Source organism: Protopterus annectens, chromosome 2.part0 (genome assembly GCF_019279795.1).
Source record: "Protopterus annectens isolate FY-2018-M chromosome 2.part0, PAN1.0, whole genome shotgun sequence".
In the NCBI taxonomy this organism is placed as follows: domain Eukaryota; kingdom Metazoa; phylum Chordata; order Ceratodontiformes; family Protopteridae; genus Protopterus; species Protopterus annectens.
This window is the reverse complement of record NC_056728.1, coordinates 1,321,103,469-1,321,120,650: the sequence shown is the minus strand read 5'-3', so window position 1 is coordinate 1,321,120,650 and position 17,182 is coordinate 1,321,103,469. Positions and strand designations below refer to the sequence as shown.

Here is a 17,182-nt window from a genome sequence, read left to right as displayed (position 1 = left end):
CTTATAGTTAGTCCCAACATAATTATGTATTAAGACTTTTTTTAAACTCACAGAAACAGGCACATGGATAAAAAAAGGGTTACACGAACCTTAAAAGAATAAGCACTGACAGATGATCGTGCTTAAAGATTTAATATAGGATTATAGGAGGTTACTATGCTAACGGCCCTAGAGCCTTTATAAGCCTAGCCATTCATGCCCCAATTATCAATGCCCACGGGCTAGAATGGCTCTGTTATATATCTGTGCCTTAGGGCATCTACAAACTGCTACTGTCAATAAGGGCCACAGGCAACAATCCAGGAATGAATTTGCAATATTCCACTCACTGGTCCAAACTGCATTTGAATAGGCCTAGGGAAGAGTTCTGTTTCACACGAATGGGGAGTCTGTTCCAGAAAAGAAATCATCTCAAAGACACATACCTGTCCCTCCAATATGTTTTCAATATGTTTTATATCACAGACGTGGTTTAGATGCTTAGATGGTGCAATTCTAGTATTGTTTGTTTTGCGAATGTGTAACAGATCCATCAGGGCTGGATCTGAGAATGCCTTGTAGGTTAGGCATAGATCATCATTCGGTAGTCTGCAGGAGACCAAGTACAGGGACAGGGCTATGAGGCAGTACACAATGGGCATATTTACACACTGTAGTCTTTTAGTGAGGAACCTCTGTGCCCATTCCAGTTGTTGCAAATGCTCGGTCAGGTAAAAGCTGAAGGGTGCACTGGGCTCGATTACAGGTCTAATGAAGGCTGAGTACAGTGGGACTATGATTTCCTTAGATCTGGATGCCATGCCCTTACAAGTTGCACCACAAAGAAGTAATTTCTCACTACTATGGACACATGGTGATCAAAGTTCATCTTACTGTCAATCTGCGTTCCCAAGTCCCTTACCACTGGGCTTACTCTTAGGGGAGTGTTATCAATGTTGTAATTTATAGGAGTCGTTGACTTTACAAAGGGTATAATTATGCACTCTTCTGCATCGAGTTTTACGCCATGGTTCTGCAACCAGTTATTTGTCATTGTCAGACCCTCATAGAGAATATCTATATCTTTGGGGAATTCAATGATTCCACCCAGCATGCATTCATCAGCATATCTGGTCAGCCAAAGGCCCTCTACATTTGCCTTGACTTCAGGTAAGTATATTACAAACAGAAAGGGTCCCAATACTGAGCTCTGTGGGACACCACTAGTAACAAGCCTCTTGGTGGAGGTGGCTTCCCCCATCCAAACTTCATGTCTCCTATCTGTGAGTCATTTGCCTATCCATCGGGTGATACAGATTTATGCCTAAATTTATGTGTTTGTGTATAACACCGGAGTGAAGAATTGTGTCAAACGTCTTTGCCAGGTCAAGGCAGGCAGTATATGCTGTTTTGACTTCATCCATGGCTCAAGTGACCTTCTCAAGGAAGAACACCAAATTTTTCAAGCACGACCTCCCCTTGATGAAATGAAACTGGGATGTGTCCAGTGTTTGAAGATTTCCTGTGTCATCATCAGGTCTATGATAATTCTTTCTATGGCCTTACATAAGAGATTAGTCAAACTTATGGTTCTGTAGTTCCCTAAGTCTGCTGATGGTCCACCCTTGTGAAGAGGAATGACTGTTGCAGTCCTCCATTCCCAAGGGACAAAGCCGGTCTGGAAACTGCAGCTAAACACAGATACTAGTGGGCCTAACATGTCATGTTTAAAGCTATTTAGGAGGCATCTTGATATTACCAGGACCCACTGATGTAGTATTTTTAGCTCTGTAGATTGCAGTGAGGACCTGTTCTTTAGTGACAGTTGGGGGAGAAATGGTAGAGAGTATTTCCTGTGGGGAAATTGGTGGTAATGGGTGAAACTGAAGCAAAATCTAGCAACTAGTACATTTGCTATATCCCCCCTGGTTCAATATAAAAACAAAACTGCAAACAGAACGCTAGCAGACACTCGTATAAAGCTGGAACCACAAAAGCTGATTGGCAGTTCAAAACATCAAAGAATAAACTGGCTGGGTCATCGCATCAGTAAATAACTGCCACCAATATTCCTTGTATGCTAAGGTGTTTTTTACATTTTCACCTCTAGGATTTACTTCACAGTCTCTAATATGGCAAACTTAAATGAGTGTTCATTACCTGCCATACTTATGTGTTTGTATAAAGCGTTCTTAATATCTTTAGTTTTAATACTGTATGTGTGTGAATAAATCCTTTTTCTAAATTGTCTTTCTGTCCTGCCTATATAATAGGCAGGACAGGCAATACATTTAGCAATGTAGACCAGCATACTGGTTTTACAATTTCCATGTGTTGGTCTAATAATGGTTTTGTTAACATTGTCTACAATAAAACTACTCTCCTCACATATAACATTGCATTGACTGCAAGCGCCACATTTAGTAGTATGTTTATCCATCCTAATGGGTAGTTTACAGCTATTTTCTAAAATATGTTTCAAGTTCCTACCCATTTTGAAAACAAAACTGGGCTTGGGTCCCAGGATTTTCTGAATATCTTCATCCATAAGGAAAATTCACCAGTTTCTTGTCAATATGTTTTTTACTAAATGGGAAAAGGGTCCAAATTCAATAATACAAGCCCGGTTGTAAGTAGAATAATTCCCTTTCTTCACAATACTCTTTCTCTCAGTAGTTGCCTCAGAAAGCAAGCTATTTAGACCCAAAAGTGGTTTATATTTACATCCCCATTCGTTTAAGACATAGGTTCCAGTATCCTTCATCATATGTTCATCATAACCTCTTTCTCTAAATAAGCTAGTAATAAAATTGACCTCGTCCTCAGTGTCCTCTCTATCCGAAGTCATTCTAATAGCTCGAATTAATTGTCCTTTATAAATATTATACTTGAGTTGCTTGGGGTGATTATTGCCCCCATATATGCCAACCTGGTCTTACTGGATTGGGAGGAGAATAACATCTTTAACAGCAGATATTTCCAGAATATTATTTATTATTCCCGATATTTGGATGACATCTACATCCTGTGGAAGGGGAATTCTAGCTCTTTTACAGTATTTGTTGAATATCTCAATAACAGCAGTGATTACTTAAAATTTACATTTGAGTGTAATAACAAAGGTGTGGCATACTTGGATACATATATCTCTTATGAAGGTGACAGTTTTAAATCCAAGATTAATAGGAAAGCCACGTTTTCTAACTCTTATTTAGATTACAATAGTCACCTTGTATCAGTATGCATTTTTTATAATATATATCTATAATATTTTTCATAGTAACGGCATATGACTTTTTGAACTGTTAGAATGTAATCTATTTCTATACAACATAGTTACGTTAGGTTACTTATGGAGTTTTTTAAAGTTAAACATAACATTTATATGTTTACATTTATGTGCATATATACATGTTTTTTATGTACAGTACAAAGAATCTATTTTTATTAGTTTTATAAGATGTTCAAACCATTTTAATGTTTTGTAAAGAAGAACTTGCACTGTTGCTTTAAGATTACGCCAGTTTGGCGCCAAACTACTAATATTTAAAAGCAGCAAATAATTAATTCTGGTTGTTCTGATGAAGCTCGTGTATACGAGTGAAAGCGCTTAACATTTATGTGAATAAAAGATTTCATTATAGTTTCGTGAGTTGCGATTTATTGTGGTAGTAGATCTACATGGCCACAATTGGAAAGTTTATTCTTTGATGTTTTGAACTGCCAATCAGCTTTTGTGGTTCCAGCTTTATACGAGTGTCTGCTAGCGTTCTGTTTGCAGTTTTGTTTTTATTTGGTGGTACAAAACGCTGGACTTCAGTTGTCGACCCTGGTTCAATATAGGAAGTTTAATTTACTATCAGTTCAGCACCCTTTAATGTTGCATGCATAACTTGATTATCCTTAACCTGGGAGGCTATTTTTACCTCAAAGTTGGCTTTGGTGGCCTTAATTAGTCCCCTGAGTTGGGGGTACAGACTGATTTTGTCAAATTTTTTGTCTTTGGGCACAGCCCTTCCTAATTTTGGACAAGATTTTCTTTCTTTTGTCGTACAATCTATTTGCACTGGGGGTCCACCAAGGGGGCTTGTTTTTGGAGTTTGCCCTAAGTTTATTTTGTTTTGGTACTGCTGTTTCTATGCAGTTATTTACACACTTGTACAGGGTTTCCATAAACACTTCCCACAAACCTGGAGAATACAGTGGCCTGTGCGGGAGGGGCTTGGAAAAGTTCTTAAATGTTCAGGGGGTTTCTGGGAATTCATCCTTTATATATATTTCAAGGGTGATTGCTTTGTGATCTGATCCAACCAGTGAGGACACCGCACATAAGTGTCTTAAGGCTACACTAATATAATTTTGCTAGTGTCTCTCCCAAGAATTTCTTAACTCTGTTATCACATCTACCCTGATAATGTCCTTAGTAAGGATTTTCATATGATCTGTCACACAATTTATTGTAATTTGTTACTACTAATGTTGATAACTTAACAGAAAGCATCAAATCATAATATAATACTTCACCTAAAAGTAATGATTCCCAATAAAATTTAGAAAAAATATAACTATGGACTTACTGATTACAACAAACTTCATACTGCCTTAAAATCAGTTGACTCTCACTTTGTGACTGCAGGGAATAACTGACCAAGGATATTCCAGTTCAGAAACCCCCCCACCCTAGTAAGATCTAATATTGAGTCTATAATGGAAGGAAAAAGCTTGCTGGAAATTGTAGACTCTCCAAATTAGTAAATTATCTAAGGAAAGGAAGAGGTCCTTTGGGCTGTTTAGAAACACCCTACAAAGAGAAACAAAGTCAAACTAAACAAAATAACTATGGATTTCCAATTTATAATAAAATAAGAGCAAACAAAATAAAAAGGAGTTTTGTAGATACATAAATTCCTCTTGTAAACTAAAGTAAAAAAATCCTGCTCTAACACTAACTATAGATAATCAAACGCTATAGCTGCTGCATTTAATAAGCACTTTTCCAGTACTTCACTGGGTTCAAATACATTATGTTCCTTTCAGACCTTGCCAAAATATAGGGAATCTCATTGTCAATTTACATCTTGGACACCAACAGATTTTTTACTGAATAAAATGAAAAGTACTACAGCTATGGACCATTACCAAAAAAAACTTCAATTATGATAAATATTAAACTGAAACTGTGTCCCTCTACTACATATTGTCTTTAATAACTTGCCTAAACTGCCCCAGTTCCTTCTGGAAAACTCTAGCATAACACCAATATACAAAAAGGGCAGTGCATCAGACGTGGAGAATTACAGACCAGTTAGTATAACCTCAATTATGGGAAAATGCTTTGAAAAACATTTCCATACTTTTTTTGACATGAAATATGGGTCAACAGTCTTCCATGACCTTCAGCAACATGGTTTCATTCATGGGAGTTCAACTGTTACAAATCTCAAAGATTTATGATCAGTTTACTACTGCTATTGACCTTGGTTTAGCATGTGGCACAGTGCTTCAAGGCTTAGCTAAAGCATTTATTTACCAGTTTATGTTATTCATGTAACACCCTCTAAGTTTAGCTATAACCCTTTTATAGTAAACTGAATAATAAACTGGCTTACAGGAAGAAAATCTGTCACTATTCAAGTTTGTTTTCCTCAGAACCAAATAAAAGTTTTTCTTGTGGTGTAACCTCAGAGATCAGTCCTTGGTCCTTTATTGCCTAATATTGCCTTTGCTATTTTTCCTCTGCATCATTCCCATTGGATCAAAAACATTTAGGCAATTGCAAGATCAGTTTTTCCATCATAACTAAAGCTCTCATGACAATAATCATTACTTATTTAAAATTTCTAGATGGGCAATAGAAACTGGCAAATCTCTAAGATCAGGCAAATGTAAAATAATGTGCTTTGGTAGGCAAAAAATTAAGGCACTTAATCTTTCAATGCTTAGTCCTTGTTCAGTAAAAGACTTACGAATTATCATCTCATTCAATTTATCCTTCTTAAATCATATCATTCTGAATAGGGCACTGTCAAATGGGTTATGTGATTAAAATTTGTCAACATGGGACACAGGATTTGTGTTCAGTTCATATAAGACTTGCATACGATTGATTCTGGAGTATAATGACTATTTTTGTATTTATTAATCAGGACATCTGTCAAGACCTGAGAAAGCCAAATGGAAATTTACAAAAACAATAAAGACAATATTCACTTTGACCCGAAATGAAAGATGTCAATACTTAATGCTATACACTTTGCACTATTATTATTTCTGTAGTAAATTAAAATTAGCTTTTAGAGCTTCCTACTGTGAAAAAAATTAAGGCTGGCCTTAAACCTGGAGATTTATACTAATAATGTCAATCCCAGATTATGGAGCAATTATTCAAGTCTTATTTGAAACAATGGTTTGTGATTGAATGTGCAACTGCCTGAAAACAGAACCTTTTGATTTATATATCATTTTTACCTCTGTTTTTCACTGCTTGGAAGAAATGGATAGCCTGTAAAAGATTTATTTTGATTTATACTTTGTTGTTCTACCTCTAATTTTCCACTGTTTGTCAGAAAGGGACAGATATTAGACAGGGTAACTACAGACATCACAAGGGGCCTAGTCAGCTATAAATTCACACAGACTGCATACAGGACAATCCAGAGGTTATCTGAAACAATTATGTTTCATTTTATGATTGAGTGTGCAATTGCCTGGAAAGAGAAGATTTATTTTGATTTATATTTTATTTTTTATCTCTATTTTTCGTTTGTGATTTAATGATCTTTACTGTTATAATGAGGTGTAACTGCAAGTGACAGTAAGCAGAAGCTAATGTGCATGTTTCCACACAATGAAAAGGAATTCTAGCTATTGTGTGATTGGTGTAAACTGGTACAGTATGTGTGATTTTTTTTTCAAAGAAGTTGACAAAAATCTCTGAATTCTGTGGTAACTGATTCTGATTATCCTTTTTTCCCTTTTCTTTTAGGATCATTTGTTTGTAGCTGAAAATGGATTCCTTAAATGAGTATGCCATTAATAATTTCATAGAGCACAAGTATCTAGTATAGTGTTCTAAGTGCAATGTGTATTTAAAGATAAACACCTGACAACACTGGTGCCCTATAGTCCTAATGTCAAAAACTAGAAGATTTGTTTACTATTACTAGTAGTAAATCTAGGCTTACTGATGATGATTACACTCGGGCAATTGGCAGAGCTTGAAGAACTGTTATTTTATATATAGATACATATTAATGACTGGACTGATGAGATAAATAATACTGACAAAGTGCAACTAGAACACATTTAGGAAAGGAAATGTCTACAGTCAGTAAAGATCGCTCAAGCTCCTATTAAACATGATGCTGCCAATGACAACTATGGAATAAAGGATAGAAATATTCAGCAATCTGAGGATTTAGAGCATGTAGAAGAAAATAAAAAAGAAAGGAAGAAAGAAGTTCACAACAAATAACAAGGAGGGGAAAAGAAACGATGTCTGTAATGCAAAGAGAATATTTGTTTGTCTTTTCGGCTTTTCCCGGTTAGGGGTCACCACAGCGGAACTCCGGTCCGCTAATGATTGGCAGTTGATTTTTATGGTGCCGAGTTGCCAGCCCGATGCCCAACCTTCAGCGAAGGCACGCCCATTCACGCATGTCTTTCGGAGGCCACTCGACTGTGGGGAGGACATGCAGACTCCACACAGAAGGCACTCCAGCCAAGAATCTAACAGGAGAACCTCTTGCTGTGAGGCAACAACGCTACAGCTGTACCACTGCTGCTGTGTAATGCAAAGAGAATACATATTAAAAAATAGACTGCTTTGTCATGTAACACACAGGTTACAGAGAATAACATTGTTCTATTAGAAAAACTTTCATTCTACAGAAAAAGGCATCATTTGTTCAAAAGAGAAGGTAGGAAAAAAGAGGCAAGGGTCAACTGAAAAGGAAGAAATCAAAACTGAACTTGGTAGGAATGAACATTACTGTAAGAAAAAAAAGAGGAGTGAATCCAAAGCTAACAACAACAAAGCTCAAGCTGCTAAGGTACAAAGCCAGCTGGATGAGAACTGCATGCTTGCAAATGTAATAAGCAATTAAAACGGTGGCATTAATAAGATCAATGGAGATGAAGCTCAGTGCTTTGCAGCAAATGACAGAGCAGAAATTACTGAATTAGAAGTTGAAGATTCTTCAGATCTGATCAGAAATTATACACTTGCAATTGGAGATTCAGTTATTACAGGAAGTGATTCTTACATTTACAGAGAAGATAATGAACACTGGACAGTGTTATCCTTACCAGTAGCAAAAATAAAATGCCTTAATGTAAGGAAATGTGAAGCTGTTATTTTTCATGTTAGTACAAATTATGTCATCTGCAAGGACTCCCTGACGAACTGATAGCCTATTTAGTTAGACAGCATAACTTGTACAGGTGTTTGTTAGGAAATATTTTTCAAAACTCGCACACAAAAAGTAATATCACATCATCGTGAATGAAAAGATGTATTGGGTAAAATACCTACATGAAAAAATGGCCTGTTTAAAACAATGGAAAAATGTGTACAGCATCCAAGCCTAATTTTGAGCACACATGTATTTAGATGGGATACAGTGCACTGGTCAAGATCAGGAAAGAAATTTTGTAGCAGATTTACTGCAATATTTTACAATCACAAGAAAGGATTTTTGCCAGATGAAAAATGTAATAGTTCATAGACAGGAACATTTGATGCATCTCTGATGGTTGTTAATGCTAGGGGCAATAGCAATACAATTTTTAATTGGAAAATTTGCTGTGTTCTCACAAGACTGATGATGTTTACCGTTTGTGAAACACGGTTAAAAGAACAATGACTAGAAACTAGATCGATCAGGGTATAAATGCTTTTACTTTAGCAGACATTCTAGCATAAAAGTGGAGGATTTATGATAGGGATTATAGATTTTTATGACACCTACGAGTATTTCATGTTAAACGGTAACACCAATACTGTTGATTGTGTAACAGGCTTCCAAGACAGCTGCACACTGAGTAACAGATTAATTTCAGATCTCCAAGTAAAAAAACAGAAACTCAGAAAGAGAAAGTAAATTTCAGTAACAGGCTAGTATGTGCTCTGCCTAGATGACAGCAAAAAAAGAAATTCACAGGACCAGAAAGAAAATCAATCTCAAAAGGGGATGAGAAAACATTGGCTGCAAAGAATTAGGCAGCTGTTCAGCAAAAAATAGTGCAAGCTCCAGCTTTGGTGCAAGACATGACTTCCAGTAACCAATAGGAAAAAATAAGTCAAATGTAGTCAGAGCTGAAATGAAACACTGAAGGAGTATACCAACTCAAATAACAAAAGGCTGGTAAAAATGGAAGAAGCTTTAAACAGATATTCAGATGAGGTGATAAAACTGCAAAAATCAGAGGCTGAAATGAAGAAAAAGCCAACTGAGTATAAGACCGCTCAAGAAGAGATGTTTCAAAAAATAATAAGAATTACAGAAAAGAGAATATAGGGAAAACCTGAGCTTTTCTTCTGTACCAGAGAAGCTGGAAGGAACAAACTGCATTAATTTTATGAAAGCACAAATAAGCATCTGGACTGATATTCCATGGCAGAAGCTGTTAACTGAAGGGGTGCATCCTGTGTATGTTCCAAACCTGGCCATGAGAAAGCAACCTAGATCTTTAAAAGTAAAGATGCAATCCTACCAGCAGAAAAAGTTGATTCTGACAAAACTGTGGCACAAGGACAAAGTACAGCAGATTGCTTCTGGAAAATGATTACTTACTGTACACTAGGCAGAAGAAGAGTAAATTTATTCCAGTAATCAGAGAATGTCAAGAACCAGGCATGAGATTCAAGCTGTTGTATCCAGCTATTTTAAGAATATTCTTTCCTGGAAGGTTAAAAAACATTTTTGATGCAGAACATGCTGAGGAAATACAAAATTTTGTCCAACAAAAAGTGAACTATCAAACAGAAGAATATTCTGCTTCTTGTTATTCTGGTAATACAGCCCACAGAGGGACTGTGCCAGTGAAACATTTTCCAAAGTTATTGAGGAAAATGTTTCAGAGACAGAAAAAAACATAATAGTTGACTTGAAGAACAGGGAGTATGTTGGAAATGAAGCAGAGACTGGATTTGGGAGATGGAGATCAAAAGGAAGAAAACCAGCAACTCGGAAATTGACAAACATGACAAAACAGGAAAACATGGAAATATTGGACTTCTTTGACTTTGATAAACTTGCACAGGACTCCAAAGCATATGCCCTACTTCAAGCCATTAAATGCTTGGAACAACATTTGGGAGAGGGAAAGAGTTAACTGTAAGTAAAACAAACTTTTGCTCTTAACAGTAGTTTTTTTATAATGCATGACATAACTTGCATACTATAAAGTAAGGCTTTCTCAAATGTTTTCAAGTATAATAGGGATACTAGAGTAAGAAGGTGCCCCTGTTTTTTTTCCTTCTTTCTTTCTCCTTGTTCAGTTATTTATTTTTTGCACACCTTTACTGAATTATTGCTTGTGACATATGCACATATACATTTATATAAAAGTAATCAAACTGTACTAATAAGTTAAAATTAACAAACATTATCCTTCACATATACTGCTACATATCATATAACCTAAGCAACATTACATAAATTATTCAATCCCTGCCCCCTTTTTTAAACAAGAAACTTCTTTTTTAAACAAGAAAATTCTTTATTAAACCATAATTTACGACATAAGCAATCATACACTTGTATAAAGGAAAACAAACCATACTGACACAATCTTAGTTGCAAGTATTTTACATCACAAACCATACTGACACACTCCCAGTTGCAAACATTGTACATCACTTATAATCTACCCAATTGTTTTCAGTCAAACATTGCATATCTCATTTAAGTCCTGCCTTCTTTTAAATCTCATTCCTCCCCTGTATGTATTGTTCTCACAATTCCCATTTTTTCCTAAGCAGTTTGCTCCTACCTTTTTAAAAAGATCTCATGTTCCAGTTGTTTTATCTCTGTTACTTTATTCACTACTTCTAATATAGTTGATTTAGATTTTGATTTCCATTTTCCAGTAATTGCTTTTTTGGCAGCCACCATAATTAGAGACAGCAAGGCCTTACCATGTTTAGGCAATTCTGATTCTGCATCACAGCTCAGAAAAATCATCTCCCTCATCACACCAATCTGCCCACCCAGCATCTCCGACGGTGCTTCCCACAGGAAATACTTAAAGTCCACCAACTCACTGCACTCCAAAAAATATGTTCCCAATTTACCTCCTTCTTCCCCGTAACACCTCCAACATTTGATATCTACCTGAGGAAAAAATTATCTGGAGTCTACTTGGGGTATAAAAATATCTATGGAAACATTTCTAAGCAAAAATCCTAACTCTTCTACATTTTGTTGCATATTTGGGAGACATACATACATCCTCCCATTGTTTCCTTGTGAACTGTTTATCCAGTCTCTCTTCCCAATCCTTTCTAACCTCTTCTGATTGATTCTTATACTCATCGTGCAATAGTTTATATGCTCTACTAATTATTCCTTTTTAATGGCAGCTTCTGTTCTAGAGTCTACTAAAAACTCTACCGGTGATGGTCTTTCATTTATGACCCCCTATTTCTTTCCCTTTGCCTATAATCTGATATCAGTCCTTGATAGGGAAGGTAATCTCTAACCTGCAGTACAAATAAATTCTTGGCATCTTCCCATTCCATCATCTTTCCCTCTCAAGTTATTTGCTCCCAATACCTTGGTTCCTTTGCCAGTTTTCTCCAACAAATTCCAGCCCCCTCGTGCCTGGGAGATTGTCTATATCCCTAATTGCAGTCACCCTATCGGCAGACTCTCCTTTCTCCATTCCCATGTTGGCTTAGTTCTTAGAATACTTTCTTCTACTTTATGGATATAATATTTTGTATGATTATTGTTATTCTCCTTAAAGGCCTGCATCCAAAACCCCAGTCTCGCCTTCTTTCTTGAGCTCCCCCCTGTTTCAATATCATCCCTTTCCGCTTTGAATTATAGTTTTCTGCTTGTGCTATGTATAAGAGCCTTAACTATGCAGCTCTGAGATACCCCTTCAGATTGGGTAATCCCAATCCGCCCTGTTCTACTGGAAAAATAAGCTTATCCCACTTGACTCTTGCAGTCTTCCCCTCCCAGATAAAGTCATTCATCTCTTTATTAATTGCTATCCACAACTTCTCCACAAATATGCCTGTCCTCAGTATAAGACTAAAGGGAATACAAACTTTTTGACAGCTTGTAACTTACTATCCATATCCATATAACAAAGCAATAAAGCTTCCATTTTTCCCAGTTTTGTATCATCTTTTGTTTAGTCGCTTTCCACATATCCTTAGCTGCAACACCAGAATCATTTCAAAACATACTCCTAAATACTTCTTTTTATCATGTCCCAATAAGTAAGGATATTGCTGAACCAATTCATGTGTGGGTACATAATTTACTACTACTGTCTTTGTTTTAGCTTCATTAATTCTATATCCTGAAAAGATTTGAAACTCTCTAAAAAATGTCCCACAGCACTTTCTTATCTCTTTCTGGTTTGGTCAGTTATAAAATAATATCATCTGCAAATAGAGCCAGCTTTTCTTGACTACCATACCACCAATTATATCCTTACATTTCTGAGTCCCTTATTTTCTTTACCAAAGGTTCTAAATATAATGCAAATAAAAAAGAGGAAAGAGGTCACCCCTGTCTGGTTCCTCTGCTCAAGCAAAAATTATCAGAAAGGACCCCACCCACTTTAATTTTCGCCTCTGATCCCTCATATATCCCCCTAATTAACCTTATATATTTTTCAGGAAATGCAAATGCTTCCATTGCCCTGTTCATAAAGTGTGCTAGCTTCTCTGCCAAATGCTTTCTCTGCATTAAGACCCACCAACAACAATAGTATTTTCTTACATTCTGCTTCTCTCTGGATCATTAATGTTCCATTACTGTTGTCTACTGTTATGTTTGCCTCCCCTCCACAAAACCACACCCATCCTACATTTATCAATTTTGGCATTACTTTTGTCATTTTTAGCCATTATAGACATGAACAATTTATAATCGTGGTTTAGCATTGAAATGGGCCTGTATGAAGCTGGGTCTGATGGATCTTTACCCTCTTGAGGTATTACAGTTACCACTGCTTTCTTCCAGGATGTTGGTGGTACTTCTCCTTTTAAAATACTGATAAACAAAACTTTCCAGATCTTTATCAGTTGTTTCCCTCCTAGCTACCAAACTTCTACAGGAATACCATCTATTCATGGGGACTTTCCTGTAGATTGGTTATACATCACAATTTTTTCATCTCCTCCTATGCTAACTATTAGTAATTGAGCCTCATCTACCTCTAATCTTGGCATATTTAATTCTTCCATTCTTCTTCTTCTTTCGGCTTTTCCCGGTTAGGGGTCGCCAGAGCAGATCATCTGTCCGCTCATGATTGGCAGTGGCATTTTTACGGTGTCGAGTTGCCAGCCCAGCGCTCAACCTTCCACAGAAGGCACACATGCACACACTCACACCTAGGGCCAATTTAGAGTGTCCAATCCACCTACTGCATGTCTTTGGGATGTGGGAGGAAACTGAAGCACCCGGAGGAAACCCACGCGACCACAGGGAGGACATGCAGACTCCGCACAGAAGGCACCCCAGCCAAGAACTGAACCAGGGAACGTCTTGCTGTGAGGCGGCAATGCTAACTGCTGTACCACTGTGGCCGCCCATATTTAATTCTTCCATAAACATTTGTATTTGTATTTTTTTTTTATTTCCATATTTCTCTGCTTTATACAGACTTTTCATAGGCTTTCCGAAATATATCTAATACCTCTACACGATCTCTTGCTACCTTCCTTGTTACAGGCTCCCTAAGCTTGGTGACAAGCCCTTTCTACTTTCTGTTGTCATTGTGCTAAAAGTTTTCATGCTCTAGTGTTATTAACAAAAAAAAATTGCTTAACAGAAATCTTTCTAAATTTGTGCATATTATTGAGGTGATCCCTTATTTTCTACTTATCATTTTGCAGTTGATCTACTTCTTGTTCTGTGAGATTCCAATTCCGCAATACTTTAGCATGTCAGTCCCTCAAAATAATTCTTGTTACTCTTAACCATAGCTCCCTTCCTTTTATTTCCACCCTATTTTAAACTCCATCTTAATTTTATCCCACTCCCTAGCTATATTTTCAAAACAAATTTCTACTCTTTTTAATAGCTCCTGAATAATCTCCACTACCCACATTCCTTAATTTACTCTTCAGAAGATAGCTGGGAAAGGGCCTGTGTCTCATTTTTATTTCATTACCCTGTGTTTTCATTTTAGTTATTATTCGCACATGATCCGAAATAGTTATTGGGTGTATATCAAGACCTTCAATTAAATATACATGTTCTTGTGAAATGTAAATTCTGTCTAGCCTTGCTCAGTTTTTATATCTTGGGGATTAATATGAAAATTCATTCTGAACTCCTATTACTGAATTCACATCTCATGCCAAATATTTTCATAAATTTCTTCACAAATCTACCCTCCTTTATTATAATGTCCCTTCAGGACCCCCCAGACACATCTTCACTGCTGCACATCACATTCCAGTCCTCACCTATAAGTAATATTCCTTGCTGAAAATGGATTATTTCTCCCCAAATGCTCTTAAGCTCCATTATAGCAGTTTTAGGTGGAATATAAATACATGCCAGTGTAATCATCCTCCCTTGCCAGTAACCCCTTAGCACTACAAATCTGCCATTATACTTTTTTCCTCTTCTATCATCACTGGAGCTCCTCTTGCAATTAATACAAGTACTCCTCTTTTCCTTTGTCCTGGGTATTCCACTGAATAACCATCCTAAAATCCTTTCTTTATCAAATTCAAATATTCAATTCTTTCTAAGCGTGTCTCCTGTAACATAGCTATTTGCACTCTACATTTTTAATATAATTCAACTCTTTCTTTTTTGGATTTATCTGTGAGACCGTTGACATTTAAAGACATTACAGAAAGCAACATTGCATTAAAAAAATTATTCCCACCTTTTGTGTACAATACCTTTTTTGTTAAATGTCTAGTTCCAGCTTTTGTGCTACATGCATACACTGTTTGGCTTGTTGAAATTTTATACAGTTGTTTTGTCATACCAATTTAAGCCTATGTCACATCTTACAAAATTTTTTGTTTTACTGAAAACCTTCAAAACAAAAAACAAACACAACCCCAATACCCTCCTAAAACCTATTTATTTATTTTATTTATTTATTGACATGTGTTTACCGGGAAAGTCCACTGGGCCAAGATAACCCATTTTCAGTGGAGGCCCAGGCAGAAAAGCTCCAGGTGACTTGCAAAGAGTACAAAATAAAATAAAACATGTTTTTACATAAGAAGTGTCTAAACAATAGTATGCAAAGAACATAGGCATTGAGAACAAAATATCAAACATACTTATACATAAGAAATATCATAACAATAGTATAAAAATTCAGAGACAGTAGAAAAATCACTGGGAATCTGAAAAGAACAATTACAATTTTACAATATCAGGCAAAATACAGTGAATTATGGCAACTGAGAGAGAAAAACTGTTATACTTGAAGAAAAGGGGTACAACAGTTGAGACTTATTTGAGAAAGTTTTGGAACCATGGCAAGGTTAGTGTTACAGCATAAAGGGAGACTAAATAAAAAAAAAATCAAGTAGCATGATCCAATGGTATTGGGGGGAGTAGGAGATAAGCAGAGAGCATGTTGGATGAAGCTTTTAGCTTAATGCTAACAAACAAAACTATGTACATCTTCAAATATGGACGTTTTACTTTAGTAATAGGAACAAAAGTCCCAAAGTGACAGCCACACTCACAGACTTGAGTTAATCTAAAAGAAAGGGCATGCATGCTAACACACGGTGCAGTGCAGCCTGCGCTTCTACTAAGTGCTAGTTGGTTTTGTCTAAGCTTTATTGCTCTCCCACCTGGGAAAACCCCTGAATGCTCTCAGAAAGCGTTATGTCCTAGCCAATTTCTCCTTGGTCAGTTTTAAGAAAGTTAGCCACTGCAATGTTAAAAAAAGAAAAGTCTAGAAAAAACAGCACAGTACAAGAACAACTGATATGCTTTTTCTTATACTTGCACTGCAGAATGAACAGATTAAAGCCCTTGGCTTGATCTAGTAACAAGTTCTAAAGGAAAGCAAAAACAAAAAAATTTAAAATGAACTCTAAATATAATAAAAAGTTTTTCTCTAGCAAGTAAATGAGTGCTTGTAGTACAGGTAATTGTGTATCTGGTTCTCATGCCTCCATGGAGACAATCTGATAAGCAGCAATAAAAACAGAATACTTTTTTCAACGGCTAGGAGACAGTTTCCAATAGTGACAGAAGAGTACTAAGGGGCTACTGCCAAGAGAGGAGGATTACACTGGCATGTATGTATATTCCACCTAAAACTGTTGTAATGGAGCTTAAGAAAATTCTGCGAGAAATAATCAGCTTTCAGCAGGGAATATTACTTATAGGTGGGGACTGGAATTTGATTTGCAACAGTGAGGATGTATTTGGGGGCTGCAGAGGGGAAAATATAACACAAGACGGAAGATTTCTGAAGACATTTAAGAAAATATTTGGCATGGAAGATGTGAACTCAGTAACAGGAGTTCAGAATGAATTTACATATTCCTCAAAGTACAAAACTGGGCTAGGCTTTACAGAACTTATATTGCACAGGAAATTGTGCATTTAATTGAAAGTTTTGATACGCATCCAATAACATTTCTGATCATGTGTCAATAAAAACTAAAATTAAAATGCAGGGTAAGGAAATAAAACTTAGACACTGGCACTTTCTCACCTATCTGCTGCAAAGGGAGAAGTTTGGGGAATGGGTGGTGGAAGTTATTTGGGGGTTGTCTGGGAGGATAGCAATTTCTTCTGAGAATATAGCTAGAGGGGTGGAATGGAAATAGGGTGGAGTTTGGAAGTGTGGTGGAGGTAGAAGACAGAGTGATATGGTAGGGAAGTAGCGAGAATTATTAGAAGGGACTGGTAGGGGTTGCGGTTTGCAGAGTTGGGGGAGGAGCAGATTGCTGGACAGAAATTACAGATTACCTCGATGAAGCGCATGGATTTAGTGGGACTGCTGTTGAGCAACTATTTTT

The 17,182-nt window shown here is 36.6% G+C and overlaps 1 protein-coding gene and 1 non-coding gene across 4 annotated transcripts in view; one reads left to right on the top strand and one right to left on the bottom strand.

The window, feature by feature from the left end:
- SLC30A9 (solute carrier family 30 member 9) overlaps nt 1-17,182 on the bottom strand; it is a 1,654,027-nt gene that overhangs the window by 621,877 nt on the left and 1,014,968 nt on the right. The gene's annotated exons all lie outside the window — the stretch shown is intronic.
- LOC122793836 lies at nt 2,218-2,351 on the top strand. Its single transcript, XR_006363561.1, has one exon. It is a non-coding gene; the product is annotated as a small nucleolar RNA SNORA72 (small nucleolar RNA).